Genomic DNA, 15694 nt, shown 5'->3' with positions numbered 1-15694 from the left:
CCTACTGTTAATCAGAGAACTGTAAATTAAAACTCACAATAGTATGTCATTTCACACTAATCAAATTTACAAAAAGTAAAGGTCAAACAATATCTTGGGTTGTAGATGATGTGCAATTATGAGAACTCCAAACTGTGATAGTGTAAACTAACACAACAATTTTAAAAAATAAATTAGTATTACCTCTAGAATTGACAAAATAATATAGCAATTCTATGTCACAGCACTAGGAAACAAATATAAGGATATTCTTTAGAGCATTTTTCTTTTTCTTTTTCTCTTTTTTTCCTAAAGAGGAAAAGAGAGAGAGAAAATGTGTGTGTGAGCAAGGGGGTGAGAAAGGGAATCTTAAGCAGGCTTCACATCCAGCACCGAGCCTGATACTGGGCTTGATCTCATGACCCTGAGATCATGACATGAGCCAAAATCAAGAGTTAGATGTTTAACTAACTGAGCCTCCAAGGCACTTCTCCATGGAGCGTTTTCCTATACCAAAGTATAGGAATCAATCTGTACAATTCTTAACACAATTATGGATACGTTTTTAATACATATAATGGAATATTCCACTCTAATCAAAAGGATTACTATAGAATACATCCACTTGGGTGAATATCCTAATCATGACTTTGATTGACAGACTGAAATCATAGATGATTTCCTTCAGTAAAGCCCATTTATATAAATTTCAACAGGAAAAATGAAGACTGTGTATTAAGGATGCTAATAAGAATTATTAGAAAAATTATATAGAAAAAAGAAAAAAAACCCACACATTTGTGAGGTTAAAAAAAAGTTTTGTATTGAGAGACCACTTGAAGCTCCTAAAATACTCCAAATATTTTATCTTAGTCTACTAATGTATGGAAGGTGTATTCTTGCTATCATCCTTTAAACTATAATCACATATTTCAGTATGTACATTTCACAACAAAAACCTCTGCAAACTTTTAAATGAGTTTTAAATTTATGAAATCTTCAAAATTTTGCCTCATTTTTATTCAAGAATTATTTGTTGTGAAGCTTCAAGAAAGTATTTTCTAGCAAAAACATCTACTTCTTAACTAATTTGAAATGAGTAACATCTTTACCATCTCTGAAAAGAAAAAAAAAAAAAAGAAAAAAAGAAAGAAAACTCAAACTGAGGTTTTATTGGAGACATTCTTCACCATATGAGATATGTCACATAGTATCTTTGAAACTATTTTTGATTTTTTTTTTTTGCGTGAACTCATTACTTCAAAGAAGATCATTCTCTATTCTTTATAGGATTCAGAGGGATCTAGATTTATGCTTTGTTGAAAGGAAAAATACTGGTTTCACATCGTGTTAATATCATACATGCAAGAAATACAGAGAGAAGAAAGATGCAATTTCTTTGAGCTTTCTTAAAGTCATGCTGAAATGCTCTTCTACCAACAAAACTGTGTGTGTACTTGTCCATGTGTAAAGCTCAGATCAAAGAACTGCTCTAGTGCAATTAAAATACTGAGTTCAGGGGCACCTGGGTGGCTCAGTGGGTTAAAGCCTCTGCCTTTGGCTCAGGTTATGATCCCAGCATCCTGGGATCAAGCCCCGCATGGGGCTCTCTGCTTGGCAGGGAGCCTGCTTTCTCCTCTCTCTCAGCCTGCTTCTCTGCTTCATAAGTAGTTGTGATCTCTGTCTGTCAGATAGATAAATAATCTTTTAAAAAAATATTAAGTTCAGAATTATGTAAACAATAGTTGTAATCATTTAGGAAAATTTTAAAGCCAATTTGACTAAAACAATTTTGCTGAAATTATTCTATGTAAAAGCTCACATGCAAAGAATTTTATTTTATTTTTTAAAGATTTATTTGTTTGTTTATTTATTTAGAATGCATGAGTCGGGGGAGGGGCAGTGGGAGAGGGAGAGGGAATCCTTAAGCTGACTTCACACTGTGCATGGAGCCTAACAAGGGGCTTGATGTCAGCCCCTGAGATTATGACCTGAGTCAAAACCAAGAGTTGGATGCTTAATTGACTGAGCCAGTCAGGTGCCCCCTCACAAAGAATTTTAGATGAGTTCATTTAAATCACTTTATTCCAAAATGTTAATGCCATAAAGGTGTCTAAAATTATTTCTCAATTTTTCCCTGAAAAACAATATTTTATGCTTAGTTATAAGCACTTAGACAAGTCTTCATACATATAAATTAACTATCTTCTTTAAAACAGTTTTTTGGGACACTTGGGTGGCTCAGTCAGTTAAACATCTGGTCAGGTCATGATCCCAGAGTCCTGGGATCAAGTCCCGCATCAGGTTCCTTGCTCAGAGGGGAGCATGCTTCTCCCTCTCCTTGTGCCTACTACTACCCTCTGCTTGTGCTCGATCTCTGACAAATAAATAAAATCTTTAAAAAATAAAATAGTTTTTCATAAGATGGCATTTATTCAAATTTCTGCTTATGTTCTATGCAAAATCATAGGTAATTTGTGAAAAAAGTGGTTATGCCAATATTCTTCTGAGTGATACACAATAGACCATTAAGTGATCATTTATTTTTTCAAATGTATTTGAGAGGTATTCAGTTCCATAATCATCAATTATTGAAAAGACAGATGAATATACATCAAGGTTTATTTATTTGCTTTTTTTTATTATGTTATATTAGTCACTGTATGCCATTAGTTTTTTGATGTAGTGTTCCAAGAGGCATTGTTTGAGTATAACACCTAGTGCTCCATGCAATATGTGCCCTCTTTAATACAAGGTTTAGATTGGAAGGGTTTGTAGGTCTTTGAGGACCTAAGAAAATAGTGATTATTTGTAAATGTCATACCCAGATCTTTACACACTGCAGCAAATTACAAATGTTTGAGTATGTTCAATAGTTAGAACGTAAAAGAGATTCATCCTTTTAAATGCATAAACATGCATCATCTTATTCTTCACTATTCTCCATTCATGCGGTAAAAACAACAAAACAGCTTCTTGATTTTGTGTGAGCACATATGTCTGTCTATACATATAGAGAGACATATATTATATATATACAAGCACATATATATACATACATAGATACATAAGAGTGCAAATAAACAAATTCTGATGTAGCAATGTTCCTCATAACAATCATGAAAAGTATAAATTATAAATGTTACCTGACAATTCACAAGGCTATTGTGAGAGAGGGTTTGGCAGGCATGTGCTAAAAGATAATAAAATGAATTATATGTGTTTTGCATTACATATAGGAAATAAAATGCACATAAGAGATATGAATTAGATTCTTGACAAACTCTTAAGTAAGTGTGGTATGTTTTCCTTAAATATATGCAGAAAATATAAGGTTGATGTTCAGGGTTTAACATTTCTTCCAAAGTTTCAGCTACTTATTTATATAAAAATATGGCAGAAGTGATGGATATACTTAGCACCATGAACCTAATATTTCAGGATTATCTAATATAATAGTTGAAAGGAAATGTTAATAATAGTGAGGCAAATGTATAAGAATCATGAAAATTTTTTAAGGTTTTACCATAGAAAATAGTCTAACACTATAAAAAACAAACAAACAAACAAACTGGGGCCTGGACAGAGCATTTTTCTAAATACCTCATAAGAATTTTGAGGCAACAGCCCCAAATATCTATGTGCTTCTTCCTCTCTCACTAATTCATTAGTTTTCATTATATATCCAGAGACATGACAATACAAAATAACTGGTATGTACAAATGAGAAATAGAATTGGTATAGAATATCCTTACTTTATTTTTCTTTATAGTATTATTTGGAAGGTACTAAATTATTATTTAGAAAGTTAAAACACTCAGAAGTTATGTAAGTTGTCAAAGTCCACAGGGGTATGAAATAATATAGATGGGATTCCAAGCATGTGTTGGCCTCCAGATCTCACAAAGTTCTACAGATCCAAAATAAGTTTTTTGAAATAATTCGAAGAGTGGAAAAACTGCATTTTGAAGTTTCAGAAGAAGAAAGACTATATGAAATATATCTATTGTAACAGTCATAAAATCTTCAAAAAACTGGAAATTTCATAAAGCAAGAAGATACAGCATTTATCAAACAATAAAACAAGTAAAAGAAAATAAGAGAATGAGAAAAGATGACAGAATGAAAAAACATTGTAGATAGAGGACAAGGTAATGCTGACTAAAAATGTAATAGAACATGAATTAATATGTAAAAGCATGTAATAAAACACCTAGCACAAAGTAGTATGCAAGTAGACATTAGCTTTTATAACTATTATAAATCATTTGCCCCTAAAAAAAAAGCAAATTTGATCTAGACTTTATTGTTACTTTTTAATTGTTTTCAAATTGGCAGGAGATAGATGGAAAATCCTTATACTCTGTGATAATTCCCCTTTTCTTATCTGAATCTTGAGCATTGTTTTATCTTCATGACTTCACTTTCAGTACTAGGTTCTAACAGTTGTTTCATAATTAATATATGGTGATTTTTTTTTCTTTTCTAAATGGCTGTGATTCTTGATTTTTTTCAGTGATTCTTGAATTAATGAAACTGATCACTCTGATTGAAAGGAGTACTGTAAGCATGATATCTTTTTTTTTTTAATCCCCTCACTTCTGGTTCTTTACTTATAGATATCACTTTTATTCATTCATTTATTTGATAATACATATTGAGCAACTATAAAGGGCCACACATATTGTAAGCACTATTTTTTTTGCCAGGTGTCAGACATTCTGGCCTTGGCTATGATGATGGAGTACATCTGAACTGAAGAGGAAATTCTGGATGCAAATTGACAAATTCACAATAATCTAAAGGTAATAACTGAGAGAGGTAATGAGACACAGACACTATGCCATTAAATATTTTCAATTATAAGGAGTAAAAATAAGGGGAGAAACAAGTCACATTTCAATAAGAATGGAATAAATATCAATGTGGCCCTACAAATCTCTTCATAAACAAATGAGAAATCTGTGAAACAATGCCTACAAAGTGAGTTTGGGGAAAATTTTGTGATTTAGGATTATTTTGACCAGCCAAATTGTAATTCATAAACATTTGTCATTTGACATAAAGTTTTCTTACATATTTAAGGTTTCAAGAAAACACAATTCAACTGACTCTTCTAAAAAATAGATAAACTAAGTATTTTTGTTAATCCACTTGTGGGAAAAATCAAAATTAGGAACTTAAGAATGCAAAAGAAATAACTGCATTAAAGCAATTAAAATAAAAAATAAATAAATTTAGAAAAATACTATTCATCTGTTAGAAATCTGTATGTAAATGTCAATAATTATCACCAATAGAATTAATTCGAATGAAAAATCCAAATTACAGTAGTAGACACATAATCAACAGACTATATCAACAGACTATCATTGATAGTGCCATTGATAAAGTAAATGATAATATAATAATAATATAAATGATAATATTACATAATATTAACATATGGTAAATAATGAATATTTTAGTTTATCCCAGTTTGAAAATTATAGGGTAAAAATTATAGGGTGGAGTTAAAGGAATTATTTAAATCGTTAATAAAATTTTAAATAGATCATATCATTTTTAAAATACTGGAAAGATGAGGGGAAAGCATATTATAAACTTTAAAGGAATAAAGACATATGTAAAAAGAAAACTTTTAAATGTGTTTCAGTAATAGGACAAAATATGAGTTTTACCAATAAGTATTGATAGTTTACTACTTCCCACTTAAAACATCCATTTAGGGGGGCACCTGGGCGGCTCAGTGGGTTAAAGCCTCTGCCTTTGGCTCAGGTCATGATCCCGGAGTCCTAGGATCGAACCCAACATCAAGCTCTCTGATAGGCAGGGAGCCTGCTTCCCTTTCTCTCTCTCTGTCTGCTTCTCTGCCTACTTGTGATCTCTGTCTGTCAAATAAGTAAATAAAATCTTTTAAAAAAATAATAAAAATTTAAAAGAATAAAATATCCATTTAGGAAATGAAGAAAACCACTGATAGAAAAATTAAAAATATGATTAAGCTATAAAAAGGAAATGGAAAAGACCACAACATATGAAGAATTGTTAAATTCACTGCTAATTAAAGAAACATGAATTAAAATATCAAGGAGACACTATTTTCAATTGTTATATTGGAAATCACATATTTAAATATCATCTAATTATGTGATGTGATGTTTTCCACATATTACATGATCTACCTGTTACAGATAAATAATCCTTTCTATGTAGAAAAAAACTATAATCTGTATAAAGAACAGAAATGTATTTATATGTTGAAAGAAAGAAGACTTAGCTATACAGAGCAGTTTCTAGGTGGTAGGTCTTGCATTCTTTTCATTATCTGATTTGCATTCTTTTGGTAATTTCTAGAGTTTAAAAAATAAATATGTATTTCTTTTGAATCCAAGTAGGTTATATTAATTGTCATAATGTATAATAAGAAAGTAATACTTTGAATGATTAAATTATGGGTTTACAAAAGACAGATGGCAAGTCTAATGTGATTTATCTGTAGAACTTAATGATTGATATCTTTCAGTCTATTATACAGAAGTGAATTCTTCTATATTTAATCCTAGATCCTCTAGATATACAGAAGAAAATATGTCCTTTATCTTTAGATCATTATTAAATAGGCACGTTAATCCAGTTTTATTGTGGTTCCAGTCCTAAAGTTTCTATGTTAGATGTTTGTTATTTGTCCCTTATTTATCCTGGCACACTGAGAAACCATCTGGCAATCACTTTTTTCCTTAAAAATATTGTATCACCCTGAAGCATTAGAAAAACTAAAATATTACAAATGAGCTCCAATAAACATTCCAGTAAATTTAGTACTTAGTAAATAAAGCTTTCAATTGCAGGTAAATCAAACTAGTATCAAATTATCTTTAAGCAAAAAGTCAGAGATTGGGTTTAAATAGTTAAGACATACAGAATTAGACTGGTTTGTCACAGCTGGATCCAGCTCAGTTAATGTCTCCCATTATCCATCACATCTCTCATGTTCTACCATCTTTTAGTTCTGTGTTGTAATATGTAGACTTGGTTCTCTAAGCAGACTTTCTGGATAGATTACCCTCTACCCCAACACACATACACAGGGGTTGCATTGTTTTTATATCTCCTGATCAAAGAAAAGTAGAGGCCCTCTTACCAACCATTTGATTCTCCCAATGGAACTCTGACCCTGCTTGAGAATATGCGCAGCAAACCAATCACTATACTCAGAGGACTCGCTTTGGTCAAGTAACGTCTATAGAAAGAGCTGTAATGACTTAACTCCCAGTCCTACCGGAATTAAGGAAGGAAGAAAATATCAAAAGAAAATTATGTGAGGTAGAAAAAAAAAATCCTTGGAAACTTAGCCTTTTACTTATTCTTGGTAGCTAAGACTCTAAAAGGTCAAAAAAAGTATGCCATTTCATTTTTAGGAATGTCTTGGTTAAGAAACTTGGACTGTACTTTTCTCAGACAGGTAGAAGAAACCATACACACCTCTTGTTCTAGTTCTTCTTCCTCTTCCCATCAGATAAGTGTGGCAACATGCCCTAGGTGAATTTTAAGATTTTGCTTAAGGTCATACTTCATAATTATCGTGAATATTCTAAATATTCTCTACCTCATTAACTAATACATACATTTTCCCTTGTTCTCATCTAAGGACATAGCTTACTCAAGATAGGTACTAATCATATTTTCTTCAATATATTTTGGTTTGGGGAGAAGAGATATTAGTCAATTAAGAGCAATTTATCACCAGTAGGCCTGTCTGCTGCCTATCAAAAAGCATGTGTTAAGAATATTAAAATGCCTTAGAATATTTCAACATGGTTCCTTTTACCTTCAACTTTCTAAAAGATCAAGGGTATTTTTCTGCAGTATTCATGGTTAGAACCTGCTTGAGTTCCCACAGCTATCAACAATTTGGTAAGATGTACCTTTCTGAACAAAGATGAAACATTTGTCCTTTTCTCCCTACTTGAGCTCTCCAGAATTTGAAAACTAACAAAATGACTTTTATTAAATACCTGATTGCATCACTATTTCCCGAAATGAAACCTAAACTTTTAACTAAACTGACCTATCCTCAGAGCTAAGAGACTGGTTCAATGGACCGTTATACCAACTCAGGACAATCCTAAACCTTACTTACATTCAATAGCCCAAGATGCTAAAATATTTCACAAATCTTTGAACAAATTCTTATGGACCTTGAAATCACAGACATAGCTTCATCGTGGATTCATTTGAGTTTGAAACAATGGCTACAAACTAGCTTTTAGACCATGGCTGCATAATGATTATAGAACTTGTACTATAAACCTCCTTAGATTTGTACTTTCTAGGTTACAATGTGCTCTACCCCTGACTTTTGGCATCTCAGCGTCTACCGAGGCAGTTAATGTCCTCATCATTGACTTAAATGCCTTGGCATTATCAGGGTGGATTGTAGTGTAAGCCCTGACTGTTGCTTTATTACTATTATTTTTTTCCTAGCTTTGTCATGCAAGGGACTGGCTTAAGTTTAGATTGCTGAGAAATCCATTTCAGGAGACATCCACTTCTAAGAGGCTATGTTGAATAAGCATACTGCCATTTGGCCACTTGAAAAGAGCAAGGTTTCCTGTCCCACTGAGGCTCCTTTGTGTTGGAGATCTTGTTTTATTGCAGTAACTGATCATTGGGCTGTGTTTTCTCTCTTCTTGAAATTTAAATTCTAGTTCTTATGTTTTAAAGTGACCAATAAAGAATGAGACTGAGAAATCAGTCCCCACGCTCAACTCCAGAAGAACTCCTAGTCTAAGCATGCTCACTTTCTCTCTCTCTCTCGATCCAGAACCTCAGTGCCTGGTACCAGGTATGCTGTGCAATTACCAGGACTTGTAAGTAATAAACAGTATTTTTTTTTCTTTTCAAAAGAAGCAGCAGCCACAGCAGCCACAGCAGCCACAGCAGCCACATGAACGTTCCACAGGGTCAACAGGTAGACTTCATTTGTGAGTTTATGTGGCTACCCACCAGGAGGCACAGAACTATAACTAGGCTAGTATGTTACATTCAGCATATTTTACTGAGTGAATTACAAATTTTGTTGTGGACAGTTCTACTTTAAATGGAGAAGGGAAACTTGCCTAAGTTTCACTAGTTTAGTGGCTTCTTGTGCTTCATGTCAAAAAAATCTCAAGAGATCATTAGTGTCTACATGGCGACACTTCCTTGTATTGGTTTACGTTCTAGTCATTTCGTTTCTCATATTTTTAATCTCATATTGTAAAAACAGTAGTAAGATTGTTCATGTTTACTATTAATACAGAAAGTAATGTTGTAGAGCAATCTTATCAGTGGTAGATTCACTGATGATATCCTTTCTTTCTCTTATAGACAGGTGAACATGGCATCCCTCCAAGGGATAAACTTTTGTCATTTACTATTCATCCCGAGGCCCTAGAAACCTGTCCACTGGAAGATAAATTTCCCTTCATAATTCCTTCAGAGTCTGTTGGGGAATTTATATTACTAGTATTTAAGAATTAGGGGACTTAAAAATATAGAATCCTTGGTGATCTTATAAAACTCCTAGAGCTTTTATTTCCACTGTGTTTTATAAGTCAAATAGATTATTGGATAAATATAACTTTAAACAGCTCATGAAAAAGCTGTGCAGCAAAATACATGCACCAAGATTTCAAGGCCTGAAATAAATACGTATAAGCAAGAAAAATAGAACAAGCCAATCTTCTAATCTTCTAATCATGAGCAATTTTTTTTCCATTCTTAGTTGGTCAGTCAGTATATTTAAAACACATGCAGAAGTCTTTCTAATTATATCACAGTAAGGCAAAACACATTTTCTGATAAAGGTTACTAGATAACACATAGTTTCCTAAGATGGAGTTCTAAAATATTCTAGGTCATATCAGTCCAGTTGCTTTACACACCACTAATTGTTTCCATTAAGCTGCTGGCATTTTAGAATCATTGATTAAACACCCATGGTGCATTAAACAATTATGCGATATACAACTCTGATATGGATATATTTAATTGCTTCTGGCAAGCTTTAGTTAAAAATAAGCATACATTTTAAAATACAATGCTGATAAAATTAATGAGCATAATCTTAAACTGGAATTAAATAAGAAAGGACTGATACTGAAAACTCAACAGAAACAGGAGAAGTAAAAGTCCCTCATCTTGCCAGAATCTTTGTCACTACCCATCAAAAACAAAAGTGGGAAAGCTTTGATAAGTCCAGTTAGTGCAATGCATGGATCAAAGTGTCAGACTGATAGGATCAAAGGGAACAAAATGAAGTGGTAATGTTGTGCACCAGATTTGAAACCATGGCAATGATGAGAGGTTCTCACAGGATGGAACAGGGAAGCTTTGATTAGTGCACCTTGTTTGTACTGTGAAGGCATCAAAGTGGCAAATGTGCCTGGATCAAATGGGGCAGAATGCAATGGGTAATGGAGCACTCAGAGCTCACTAGAATTTAAGCAGAGATGTTGATGATGTGGTGGAGACCAATGCACACATCCCCATCTGGCAGCTGGGAAGAAGAAAAGAAAGGAAAGGTGGGGGGGGGAATAATTTTAATCACTTGAAAGCTAGTTGATTAGGGCACAACCAAAGAATCAAATAGCATTTTCAAATATTGTATGGGATGTGTAAATGAAACCATTTTTAAAAACTGGGCAATATTACCAATTGTTTGTTGCTAATTGTGCTTCATGTATTCTTTGTTCATTTTCAATAGTTCTATTATGTCTGTTAATTCATGAAGTAGATTCTCTTTGACTGTATATACATCTAAGTTTATATTTGCTGGGGATTGTTGTCTGTGTTTTATCGCTTTAGAGTACATTGCATGGGTAAGATTCATTTTACAGTCAAATTTCACTTACTGTGTTTGCAGGGATTTTGCATTCCCTGGGAATCAATTCCATTTAAAAGTTAAGTCGTAAGACATCTGTCTAACTCTCTTGATTAAATACTCTTTTTCTTCTCATTCAAAAAGTTACAAGTCACAAGTAGTGTTTATAAATAAAAAGTAAGCATATTATTAGAAAATTGGAATATTTACATAAAATATTCCCTAATATAGCATAGTGATAATGCCTCAGATTAAAAAAATAGAGAAAAATGCTTAACTGTATTAACACTACAACAAAATTAAATATGTTTAGCATTCATATGACCTATTTATTAGCAACATAGTGCAACTTCTGAGGCTGTGTGTTGGCTGCTTTACATTTATTCTCACTTATCCTTACTACATCCCCATAAGTGGGTATTGCCATGATGGGGGGGGAAATTTCCCAGTGATTTGGGGAAATAACAAATGTATTTTTCAAATAGAAGGGAAATAAACCATTGTGACCAAGAGGGCAGAATTGTATTGCTTGCTTAAAATCTATCCTCTGCTTCTCATCTTTCTTATGGCTGTCTTTTGTCAGGCGAGTGAACTTGACTACAATGAGTTTGGATGTCAAAGTGAGACTTACTTTAGCCAATGGAGTATTAGCAAGCATAGTCAGTTTAGGGATAAATGTGCTCTGATTGTCTGGTTTTCACTCTTGCCTTTTTGCCTTTCACTTTGAGAAGGATATGCTCCAGAAAGCCACTGCTTCAAGAGAATGAGCAAATAAAGTAGACCACTCTCTGACACAAAGCCTTCAACTGAGCAAGCCCAGCTAATCTTTAAACTGAGCCTAGCAGAGCCATGACCTACCCACTGAATAATGAGCAACACCAATTTGGTATTAATTGTTACAATGTGTTGGCAAAGGCTCTCCAAAACATCATTATGACATTTGTATGTTTACATAAAAGGGTCATTGACCAAATATGCACAATTATTTGACTGAATCCAGTATCCTTTTAAGCAGAGGTTCTAGTTGTTACCCAGATACTATGACTTCTTCTGTTATTATTCTGCCCTCCTCCTGTTTTCTCCAAAAATACTTTGCATGGACTATTAACTTGTGAAATCTCTGTGGAATGCATTTTGAGATTTGTTCTCACAAGAGCAGCAGGGAGTGGAGAAATCTACTGCATGTACCTCTTGAGTACTGATACTCAAACAGTGATGCTGACTGTACATCTGTTCACTCAGGTCTTTGGGAAGTCTCTGTTCTCAAAGATCTTTTATTTGTTTTTTTCCACTATCATTTCATATCACTTTTTAAAAAGATTTTATTTATTTATTTGACAGACAGAGATCACAAGTAGGCAGAGAGGCGGGCAGAGAGGAGGAAGGAGGCTCCCTGCAGAGCAGAGAGCCAGATGTGGGGCTCGATCCCAGGACCCTGGGATCATGACCTGAGCCAAAAGCAGAGGCTTTAACCCACTGAGCGACCCACGTGCCCCATTTCATATCACTTTTGAAGGTAAATTTATATTTTATAATAAAACCATTAAAGGGACGCCTGGGTGGCTCAGTTGGTTGGATGACTGCCTTCGGCTCAGGGCGTGATCCTGGAGTCCCGGGATCGAGTCCCACATCAGGCTCCCAGCTCCATGGGGAGTCTGCTTCGCTCTCTGACCTTCTCCTCGCTCATGCTCTCTCTCACTGTCTCTCTCTCTCAAATAAATAAAATCTTTAAAAAAAAAAAAATAAATAAATAAAAACATTAAATAATTGAGTCTCAAAAATTACTTGTATTTCATTATATTTTCTTCATTGATTATGTAAAGTTCAAATGTGGACAGATGAGTAAACAGCCAGATTTATGTTTTAAATATGTATTGATGTGCTTCTGGAAATGAGGGAAATCTGTACTTATGAAGAAGTTATAGGGTTATGAAACCTTGCCCAAAGAATGGTTAAACCCATTGCAATATATTTCTTTATTCATCAATTGAAACTCATACTTTGGGAATATGGAAAAATTTTAGAAGTTTTTTCTCAGCAATGAGCTGATTAGAAGATTTTTTTTTTCTAAAGATTTTATTTATTTACTTCACAGACAGAGATCACAAGTAGGCAGAGAGTCAGGCAGAGAGAGAGAGAGAGAGAGAGAGAGGAGGAAGCAGGCTCCCCGCCGAGCAGAGAGGCCGACGACGCGGGGCTTGATCCCAGGACCCTGAGATCATGACCCGAGCTGAAGGCAAAGGCTTTAACCCACTGAGCCACCCAGGCACCCCTGATTAGAAGATTTAATAAAAATTAGAAATCTTAGGTATATAAACACTATAGTATAAAACCAAATAGTAGTGAAGAGTAGGAAAAAAAAAAAAAGAAATCAGGAAAGAACAAATTCTATTTATTTTTTTGAATACTGTTTTAACCTTAAAACTATAAATTGAAGGTGATTAAATTAATTTTTAAATTATTAAATTCAAATGTCTCTGCTGAACTATATTTATAATTTGATGAAATGTCCTTTAACAAAAAGTGACAATATAAACATAAATAATACTTCAATTGACAAATTTATTAGTACAAATTGTTAACCTCCTCCAACTATGTTTACTGATATCCTGACTTACACACTTAACTATGCCAGGAAGTGTTCATAAAACCCAGCTGCACAATAAATATCTGCAGTTAGTTAAAACTCTTCCAAATAATGAAACCTACAGCTCATTATATTAGGATCATAACATTGGTTAATTTAGTCACTCAATTTTGTACTAATTGTCCTGAACAGCGCTAGGCATTCTGTCAGTAAAAAGACAGCTCATTTTATAGAAATCTGAATATGGCATGAATGAAATTAGATTCTCTAAGCCCAAATGAACTATATTCTCCAAACCCAAATTACTAAGTGACTAAAAAATCAACGTACAACCCGCCCTCAATATTAGAAGGATAACTCTTTATTAAAATTAATAATATTTATCAGAAAGATTAAAAATCAGAATCCAGGACATTAGATTTATCCTCATATATAAGTGGAAATTTTAGAGTATATGAAAAAAAAAGAGTGCTCTTGTTTTTTTCTTGCCTATACTAGAGTATTTAGACATGTGCCAATATTCTACATACTTTAACTTTGGTGCTATAACTATGACTTTGAATGCAAGTATTTCCAGTAAAATATACTTTAAAACATACATAACATGTAATTAGTAAAATTTTAATGAAACCTAAAATATTCTTAACACTTTCTGTTTATGTTGGAAAAGATAACCTTGTGATATTAAAAAAAGAAAATGTTTACCATGACTCATGATAAGCGAAGGTAGGAATCCAGGAAAACAAACAAACAAACAAACTTTTTTTTCCTGTTTATATTCTTGTTATTTCTCACCAAGTAAGAGCAACATTTAAGCCATGGTATTTAATTTACTTGAGGAGGCTAATATTCTACTTTTTAAAATCGTTGAATAAACTTATTTTATAAAAACATTATTATAGTTGGTTTAGTTAAAACTACTGAAGTGAATGTTATAAAGTTGATATATATTATTTTAACTGAAGTATTAGATGTGTAATTTTTAAACTACCAGATATATATATATATAAATTGGATAATATACATTCCATTTCTACACCCTTTCCTTCATTCATTTATTCATTTCCCTCTCATCAGTGTCTTATCCAGTGCCTATAATGAGATGCACAGTTGTGAAAGGAAAAGAGCATCTATACAAAGTCAGATAGATGCTTTATATTTGAACCTCGTTTGATCATCTATAAACATGGCAAATATGAGAACTTGCTCTTTGGTTTTAAGATGACATGAGTTACATCAAAACTTAGCAGAGTGCAAAGCATGTGGTAGGCATTGCGGAAATTGAGTATTATTCATTATAATTTGTCTGTACCAAGCCCCATTATTTGCTCTGGCCTCATGGGTTTGCTTTTACATGAGTGCTGTGTATAAAAAATGGCGCCTGGGTGGCTCAGTGGGTTAAGCCGCTGCCTTCGGCTAGGGTCATGATCCCAGGGTCCTGGGATCGAGTCCCGCGTCGGGCTCTCGCTGAGTGGAGAGCCTGCTTTCCTCTCTCTCTCTGCCTGCCTCTCTGCCTACTTGTGATCTCTGTCTGTCAAATAAATAAATAAATAAATAAATCTTAAAAAAAAAAAAAAGGCTTAAAGTTGGGCGCCTGGATTCCTATGGGAATACAATTAAATCCATAGGCATTGAGCTTGGTTGAACTAGTCACAGAAACCTAAATTAAAGGAACTCTTATTAATTCAGAAAAACACATGTTTGCCATGGAAGCTGTTAAAACCGTTTGATATTCGAAAGCCCTTTATCTCAGACTATTCAGATAAGGGTTGAGATCATGAGTTTTACATGTGGAGACTGTAGGTTATTTATATCCATCATTTTCACTGCCTCAGAGTAAGACCTTAAACTAAGACAGTGATGGTCAATTATACCTCAATAAAACTGGAAAAATACTTAAAGATACACATAGAAAGGACAAAAGGGAAGGAGGAAGAGGAGGGGAGAAGAGAAAACAAGACTTGTGTAGCTTCCCATGTGATAGGGAATAGTAAAGCCTGCTCCATACGTTCAGCTCCATACATACAAGGCTGTCTCTGACGGTGCTTCAATTCAACAAATACTTAAACCACAAGGAATTACATGTCTGTGAGTTGTTTACAGTCTTGCTACTTAAATGGTACCACTTAAAGGCCTGAAATTAGCTTCTTCTTCATCTCTGTGTGATGACAAATAGAAACCAGGTAGTCACGACAGTAGAAGAAATGAAATCTAGTCTTCAGCTGCTTTGAAATTTATAATGAAAATATTTCAGACAGCA

The sequence above is a fragment of the Neovison vison genome, chromosome 11 (genome assembly GCF_020171115.1).
Source record: "Neovison vison isolate M4711 chromosome 11, ASM_NN_V1, whole genome shotgun sequence".
NCBI classification, from domain to species: Eukaryota; Metazoa; Chordata; class Mammalia; order Carnivora; family Mustelidae; genus Neogale; species Neogale vison.
Note: the sequence above shows the minus strand (reverse complement) of the source record.